Consider the following 7,500-nt stretch of genomic DNA (forward strand, 5'->3'; position numbering starts at 1 on the left):
TCAAGTTGGACTTGGGCTCGGCGCGAGGCGTCGGGGTAGTGGACCCTCCCAAACACCACATGCCACGACAGGCGGCAGCCTGCGGGGTTCGGTGCTGGACTCTTCCCTGTTCGCTCGCCGCTACTGGGGGAATCCTTGTTAGTTTCTTTTCCTCCGCTTAGTAATATGCTTAAATTCAGCGGGTAGTCTCGCCTGCTCTGAGGTCGTTGTACGAGGTGTCGCACGCCACACCGCCAGCCGGCTGTGCACGCTACCGAGAAAGTACCGGTATGCGAACCGCCAGGCGACGGGCGCGCATCGCACGTTTGAGGAGACGCGGCCGGCCCCACAGGCGGCCGCGACACTCCCAGGTCTGCGAAGCGGGGCAAACGCCGCGCGCTTCAGTATACGTAGCCGACCCTCAGCCAGACGTGGCCCGGGAACGGAATCCATGGACCGCAATGTGCGTTCGAAACGTCGATGTTCATGTGTCCTGCAGTTCACATGTCGACGCGCAATTTGCTGCGTTCTTCATCGACCCACGAGCCGAGTGATCCACCGTCCTGGGTGATCTTTTCTCAAGTTTCCGCCGTCTCTTTCGAGACGGTCGCATAGGCGGGAGTGAGGCGTGTGGCGGCCCCTGTTCCAGCGTTCTGTGTCCAACGGCCTCACGGCCGACGGGCGTCGTACGGCTCCACACCGGAGCGGACAGGCACTCGGGCGAAAGTCATTCAAAACCGGCGCCAGGCGCCAGGTGCCGCAGGCCAGCCGCTCCAGCGCTTCAGCGCTCGTACCACACAACATTGCCGCTAGTTTTGAGAGGCACGCGTGGTTCCGCACGCGGCGCACGGCTACTGCGAGCCGTACAGGTAGCGTGTTGCGCGACACGACACGCACATCGAAAGACATGCAGTCTAGTCGGTAATGATCCTTCCGCAGGTTCACCTACGGAAACCTTGTTACGACTTTTACTTCCTCTAAATGATCAAGTTTGGTCATCTTTCCGGTAGCATCGGCAACGACAGAGTCAATGCCGCGTACCAGTCCGAAGACCTCACTAAATCATTCAATCGGTAGTAGCGACGGGCGGTGTGTACAAAGGGCAGGGACGTAATCAACGCGAGCTTATGACTCGCGCTTACTGGGAATTCCTCGTTCATGGGGAACAATTGCAAGCCCCAATCCCTAGCACGAAGGAGGTTCAGCGGGTTACCCCGACCTTTCGGCCTAGGAAGACACGCTGATTCCTTCAGTGTAGCGCGCGTGCGGCCCAGAACATCTAAGGGCATCACAGACCTGTTATTGCTCAATCTCGTGCGGCTAGAAGCCGCCTGTCCCTCTAAGAAGAAAAGTAATCGCTGACAGCACGAAGGATGTCACGCGACTAGTTAGCAGGCTAGAGTCTCGTTCGTTATCGGAATTAACCAGACAAATCGCTCCACCAACTAAGAACGGCCATGCACCACCACCCACCGAATCAAGAAAGAGCTATCAATCTGTCAATCCTTCCGGTGTCCGGGCCTGGTGAGGTTTCCCGTGTTGAGTCAAATTAAGCCGCAGGCTCCACTCCTGGTGGTGCCCTTCCGTCAATTCCTTTAAGTTTCAGCTTTGCAACCATACTTCCCCCGGAACCCAAAAGCTTTGGTTTCCCGGAGGCTGCCCGCCGAGTCATCGGAGGAACTGCGGCGGATCGCTGGCTGGCATCGTTTATGGTTAGAACTAGGGCGGTATCTGATCGCCTTCGAACCTCTAACTTTCGTTCTTGATTAATGAAAACATACTTGGCAAATGCTTTCGCTTCTGTTCGTCTTGCGACGATCCAAGAATTTCACCTCTAACGTCGCAATACGAATGCCCCCGCCTGTCCCTATTAATCATTACCTCGGGTTCCGAAAACCAACAAAATAGAACCGAGGTCCTATTCCATTATTCCATGCACACAGTATTCAGGCGGGCTTGCCTGCTTTAAGCACTCTAATTTGTTCAAAGTAAACGTGCCGGCCCACCGAGACACTCAATAAAGAGCACCCTGGTAGGATTTCAACGGGGTCCGCCTCGGGACGCACGAGCACGCACGGGGCGGTCGCACGCCTTCGGCTCGCCCCACCGGCAGGACGTCCCACGATACATGCCAGTTAAACACCGACGGGCGGTGAACCAACAGCGTGGGACACAAATCCAACTACGAGCTTTTTAACCGCAACAACTTTAATATACGCTATTGGAGCTGGAATTACCGCGGCTGCTGGCACCAGACTTGCCCTCCAATAGATACTCGTTAAAGGATTTAAAGTGTACTCATTCCGATTACGGGGCCTCGGATGAGTCCCGTATCGTTATTTTTCGTCACTACCTCCCCGTGCCGGGAGTGGGTAATTTGCGCGCCTGCTGCCTTCCTTGGATGTGGTAGCCGTTTCTCAGGCTCCCTCTCCGGAATCGAACCCTGATTCCCCGTTACCCGTTACAACCATGGTAGGCGCAGAACCTACCATCGACAGTTGATAAGGCAGACATTTGAAAGATGCGTCGCCGGTACGAGGACCGTGCGATCAGCCCAAAGTTATTCAGAGTCACCAAGGCAAACGGACCGGACGAGCCGACCGATTGGTTTTGATCTAATAAAAGCGTCCCTTCCATCTCTGGTCGGGACTCTGTTTGCATGTATTAGCTCTAGAATTACCACAGTTATCCAAGTAACGTGGGTACGATCTAAGGAACCATAACTGATTTAATGAGCCATTCGCGGTTTCACCTTAATGCGGCTTGTACTGAGACATGCATGGCTTAATCTTTGAGACAAGCATATGACTACTGGCAGGATCAACCAGGGAGCTGCGTCAACTAGAGCTGAGCAGCCGGCCGCCCGGGAGTGTGTCCCGGGGGCCCGCGCGAACACGCAAGCGTCCGCTCAATCATTCTGCAAACAGGAGGAGGCTGAGCTCCCCTGCACAATACACCTCGAAACCCTCTCAGGTCCCGGCGGCGCGCAGCGCCGTCCCAAGTACTTGTCGGGTTCGAGAGAGGCGCAATCGCCCGGAGTTAGGCGAGTAGACGCTTTCGGTGCGACCACCCGTGCTCCCAACTGAGCTTGCCGCTGCCGACAGAGGCCCGGGAGCGTGCTGTCGTGGCATTGCCGGCGGGAGACAACACGCGCCACCTACGGTGACCGGCAGCTCCAACGCCAGCGCCACAGAAGGACAAAAGCCCCACTTGGGTGCCGAAGCGAACTCTCCCAGCACAGCGCACACGCCAACACATCCGCACAGCTGCGATACAAACCACCAGCGAGAACCGCTGGGGCGACCGAGCAGCAGACGGCGTCGCGGCGCCGAGCGCCGGGCGGCGGCGCATCCTCAACGCACACAGTCCTCAATCGGACCAGCACACTGCAGATGTCCACCGCGCTTCGCACCGGGCCCGCGAGGACCTACTTTGGCCGCACGGCGCCGCGCGCAGGGTGCGCCGGCGCGCAGCTGCGACGCCTGCCGCGTCCGTCGGCCGGCGCGCCTGCCACTGGCCGCCCCCACCAGCCGGCTGTAGCGCGTGCGCCCACGCACCGCGCGGCCAGCACGCCGGGAGGCGCCCCCTCACCGGCCGGGGACGGTCCCACCCAGCCACCGCCGCGTATCGCTTCACACCCAGATGCCGTTCAGTTTCGTCGGCATGGTGGGTATCGCTGGAACAACCGGTTAGTACCTCAACCTATCGTCGCCATCACCGATTCACCCCTAGCGAGAACAACCGCACCACAACGGGTTACCATTTCTTCATTTGCGTAACTTCACCAGAAAACGTAGGCGTCCATCGCCATTTGCAACTTCAACCATTATTGCATGCCTGTGTCAGGTGTCACGCCACACTACGTCTGCCCACATACACGCAACAAAATGTGCACGCCTAGACAATACGTGGAAGGTGGCCCCCGTACGTATGCGATGTCCATTGCTCGAACGACTGTCAACCGGCTTCTGTAGCATGTCGCAGATATGGAACGCGCTGCACCATGCCATCACGGTGTGTGAGGAGAGACGACTAGGTCCGAATACATCAACAGACAGCTCATGCTGATCGCCATCCACGGCGTCCGTTCCTCCCACACGTCTCTATGGCGTACCACACTGCAATCCAGCTCTCATAGGGAGACGACACGTAGCTGCGTGCACAATATTTGCACTGTATGGTCCGCCGTTTTTGGGCGCAGTCGTTGTACGGTCACACATGTGCCACGATGTATCATTCAGTACATAAGGACGAATGTGCAGTACAGATTGTGGTTCACGCGTACGACATCAGCGGACAGTTGACACAGGCCGCACCACAACGTAGCCTGCGTACGTCGCATGCGAAGGGCATTGAACATGCAAACTTGTCACCAACCACCTTGCGAAGGCAGGGGGCAAGGTGGGGACGTGGGGAGAGGTGGGGGGGGGGGGGGGGGGCGGCATGTACGCCCTGCTGCCATCCACATTACAGTGTACAGCAGGAGCATGTGGAAAGTCAGCAAGACTTGCAAGGTGTTTAACATGAAGCGATACACAGGGGAGCGGGCAGTGCGAGTAGCGAACTATATTGCGAGGGTTGCGGGTGGGCAACACTACACTAATTGAACGAGTCGTATAACAATTACAGAGCAGGTTTAGGCGACAACGTGGGTTACGATAGGCGACAACGTGGGTTACGTTAGGGGACAACGTGGGTTACGTTAGGGGACAACGTGGGTTACGTTAGGGGACAACGTGGGTTACGTTAGGGGACAACGTGGGTTACGTTAGGGGACAACGTGGGTTACGTTAGGGGACAACGTGGGTTACGTTAGGGGACAACGTGGGTTAGGTTAAGGCACAACATGGGTTAGGTTAAGGCACAACATGGGTTAGGTTAAGGCACAACATGGGTTAGGTTAAGGCACAACATGGGTTAGGTTAAGGCACAACATGGGTTAGGTTACGGCACAACATGGGTTAGGTTAAGGCACAACATGGGTTAGGTTAGGGGACAACATGGGTTAGGTTAGGGGACAACATGGGTTAGGTTAAGGCACAACATGGGTTAGGTTAAGGCACAACATGGGTTAGGTTAGGGGACAACATGGGTTAGGTTAGGGCACAACATGGGTTAGGTTAGGGGACAACATGGGTTAGGTTAGGGGACAACATGGGTTAGGTTAGGGGACAACATGGGTTAGGTTAGGGGACAACATGGGTTAGGTTAGGGGACAACATGGGTTAGGTTAGGGGACAACATGGGTTAGGTTAGGGGACAACATGGGTTAGGTTAGGGGACAACATGGGTTAGGTTAAGGCACAACATGGGTTAGGTTAGGGGACAACATGGGTTAGGTTAGGGGACAACATGGGTTAGGTTAGGGGACAACATGGGTTAGGTTAGGGGACAACATGGGTTAGGTTAGGGGACAACATGGGTTAGGTTAAGGCACAACATGGGTTAGGTTAGGGCACAACATGGGTTAGGTTAGGGCACAACATGGGTTAGGTTAGGGCACAACATGGGTTAGGTTAGGGGACAACATGGGTTAGGTTAGGGGACAACATGGGTTAGGTTAGGGGACAACATGGGTTAGGTTAGGGGACAACATGGGTTAGGTTAGGGGACAACATGGGTTAGGTTAGGGGACAACATGGGTTAGGTTAGGGGACAACATGGGTTAGGTTAGGGGACAACATGGGTTAGGTTAGGGGACAACATGGGTTAGGTTAGGGGACAACATGGGTTAGGTTAAGGCACAACATGGGTTAGGTTAAGGCACAACATGGGTTAGGTTAGGGGACAACATGGGTTAGGTTAGGGGACAACATGGGTTAGGTTAGGGGACAACATGGGTTAGGTTAAGGCACAACATGGGTTAGGTTAGGGGACAACATGGGTTAGGTTAAGGCACAACATGGGTTAGGTTAGGGGACAACATGGGTTAGGTTAGGGGACAACATGGGTTAGGTTAAGGCACAACATGGGTTAGGTTAAGGCACAACATGGGTTAGGTTAAGGCACAACATGGGTTAGGTTAGGGGACAACATGGGTTAGGTTAGGGGACAACTTGGGTTAGGTTAGGGGACAACATGGGTTAGGTTAAGGCACAACATGGGTTAGGTTAAGGCACAACATGGGTTAGGTTAGGGGACAACATGGGTTAGGTTAGGGGACAACATGGGTTAGGTTAGGGGACAACATGGGTTAGGTTAAGGCACAACATGGGTTAGGTTAGGGGACAACATGGGTTAGGTTAAGGCACAACATGGGTTAGGTTAGGGGACAACATGGGTTAGGTTAGGGGACAACATGGGTTAGGTTAAGGCACAACATGGGTTAGGTTAAGGCACAACATGGGTTAGGTTAAGGGACAACATGGGTTAGGTTAGGGGACAACTTGGGTTAGGTTAGGGGACAACATGGGTTAGGTTAAGGCACAACATGGGTTAGGTTAAGGCACAACATGGGTTAGGTTAAGGTACAACATGGGTTAGGTTAAGGTACAACATGGGTTAGGTTAGGTTACACGTTGTTGTAAGGAAAGGTGTGGGGGGGGGGGGGGGGGGCGGGGCGGCAGGTTCGTTGATAGTGATTATAGTAAGTGAATGCTTGTGACATGATGAGATTTGTCACGTCAGGATGCACCTTTGGCTTATTAGAGGCGGCGCTCCAATTCTATGCTTGTGTCAGACCTGTGTCTTTGACTCATGTCATTGTTTGTGCGCTGTGACAGGAGGTACTATTGTGATGTTGGGTGCACCGTTGTATAGGACATGTGTGGGTGTTGGTGCCTTATCTGCGCAATGGTGGATGTCGAAAGGGTGGGATATTCTATTTTCCGCATGGACCTCCTGGTCTGGTTGTGATAGTGTGGATTGTGTAATGTGGCGGAGAGGATGCACTGGATGTTGTTCCATGCTGGTGCTTACATATTGTATGTGCGCCTGTTAGAAGCAGAGAGTGGTGCGTGATCAGAGTGTCTGGCTGACGTGTGGTTCCCATTGTGGGCAGACTCTTTCAGCATGTATACGGACAGTTGTATATATTTTCTGTAGTTTGATGGCTCTGCATTGATTACTAATCAGCGCCGTGTGTACGGGTAATCTGGTTCCAGTCCACAATGTTCTATCTGTGTACATTAGTGACAAAGACTCCCCCCATGCAGTGGGGCTCGGTCTGTTATAACTCTTCCGCGTAATATATTTGCCCCACGTTTTTGCGAGTGCGAGTGCGAGTGCAACGCGCATGGGGACCGACATGCTGATGGCTCGGTATCGGACGCCGTACAGTGAGCAACGCGATCGCGTCTCTCGCTCGTAAGTGGTACAGGTCGCGGCTCATGTATAGGGACAGCGGGAATGTCGCATATTGGAAATAACTCTTCATGAAACGCAAGTTATAGGGGTGGATTGCACTTTACGAGTGCGGGAAACGTCCGCCGTTCATCCGCTGGAGGTGCGCGTTTGGCGGTTGGGGTGGTCCACGAACGGGTGCGGGTGGAGTCATTGCCGGTCCACGGCTTCGTGCGGCAG

At 54.6% G+C, this 7,500-nt stretch overlaps 2 non-coding genes and 1 pseudogene across 2 annotated transcripts; all 3 read right to left on the minus strand.

The window, feature by feature from the left end:
* The window catches only part of LOC124733692, a 4,970-nt pseudogene extending 4,764 nt beyond the window's left edge, over positions 1-206 (minus strand).
* A 188-nt stretch (positions 207-394) lies between these two features.
* Positions 395-549, minus strand: LOC124733698. The gene has a single exon (XR_007009080.1). It is a non-coding gene; the product is annotated as a 5.8S ribosomal RNA (ribosomal RNA).
* Positions 550-901: 352 nt separating this feature from the next.
* On the minus strand, positions 902-2,810 carry LOC124733681. Its single transcript, XR_007009073.1, has one exon. It is a non-coding gene; the product is annotated as a small subunit ribosomal RNA (ribosomal RNA).
* Positions 2,811-7,500: the final 4,690 nt, after the last annotated feature.

Source organism: Schistocerca piceifrons, unplaced genomic scaffold, assembly GCF_021461385.2.
Source record: "Schistocerca piceifrons isolate TAMUIC-IGC-003096 unplaced genomic scaffold, iqSchPice1.1 HiC_scaffold_1405, whole genome shotgun sequence".
NCBI classification, from domain to species: Eukaryota; Metazoa; Arthropoda; class Insecta; order Orthoptera; family Acrididae; genus Schistocerca; species Schistocerca piceifrons.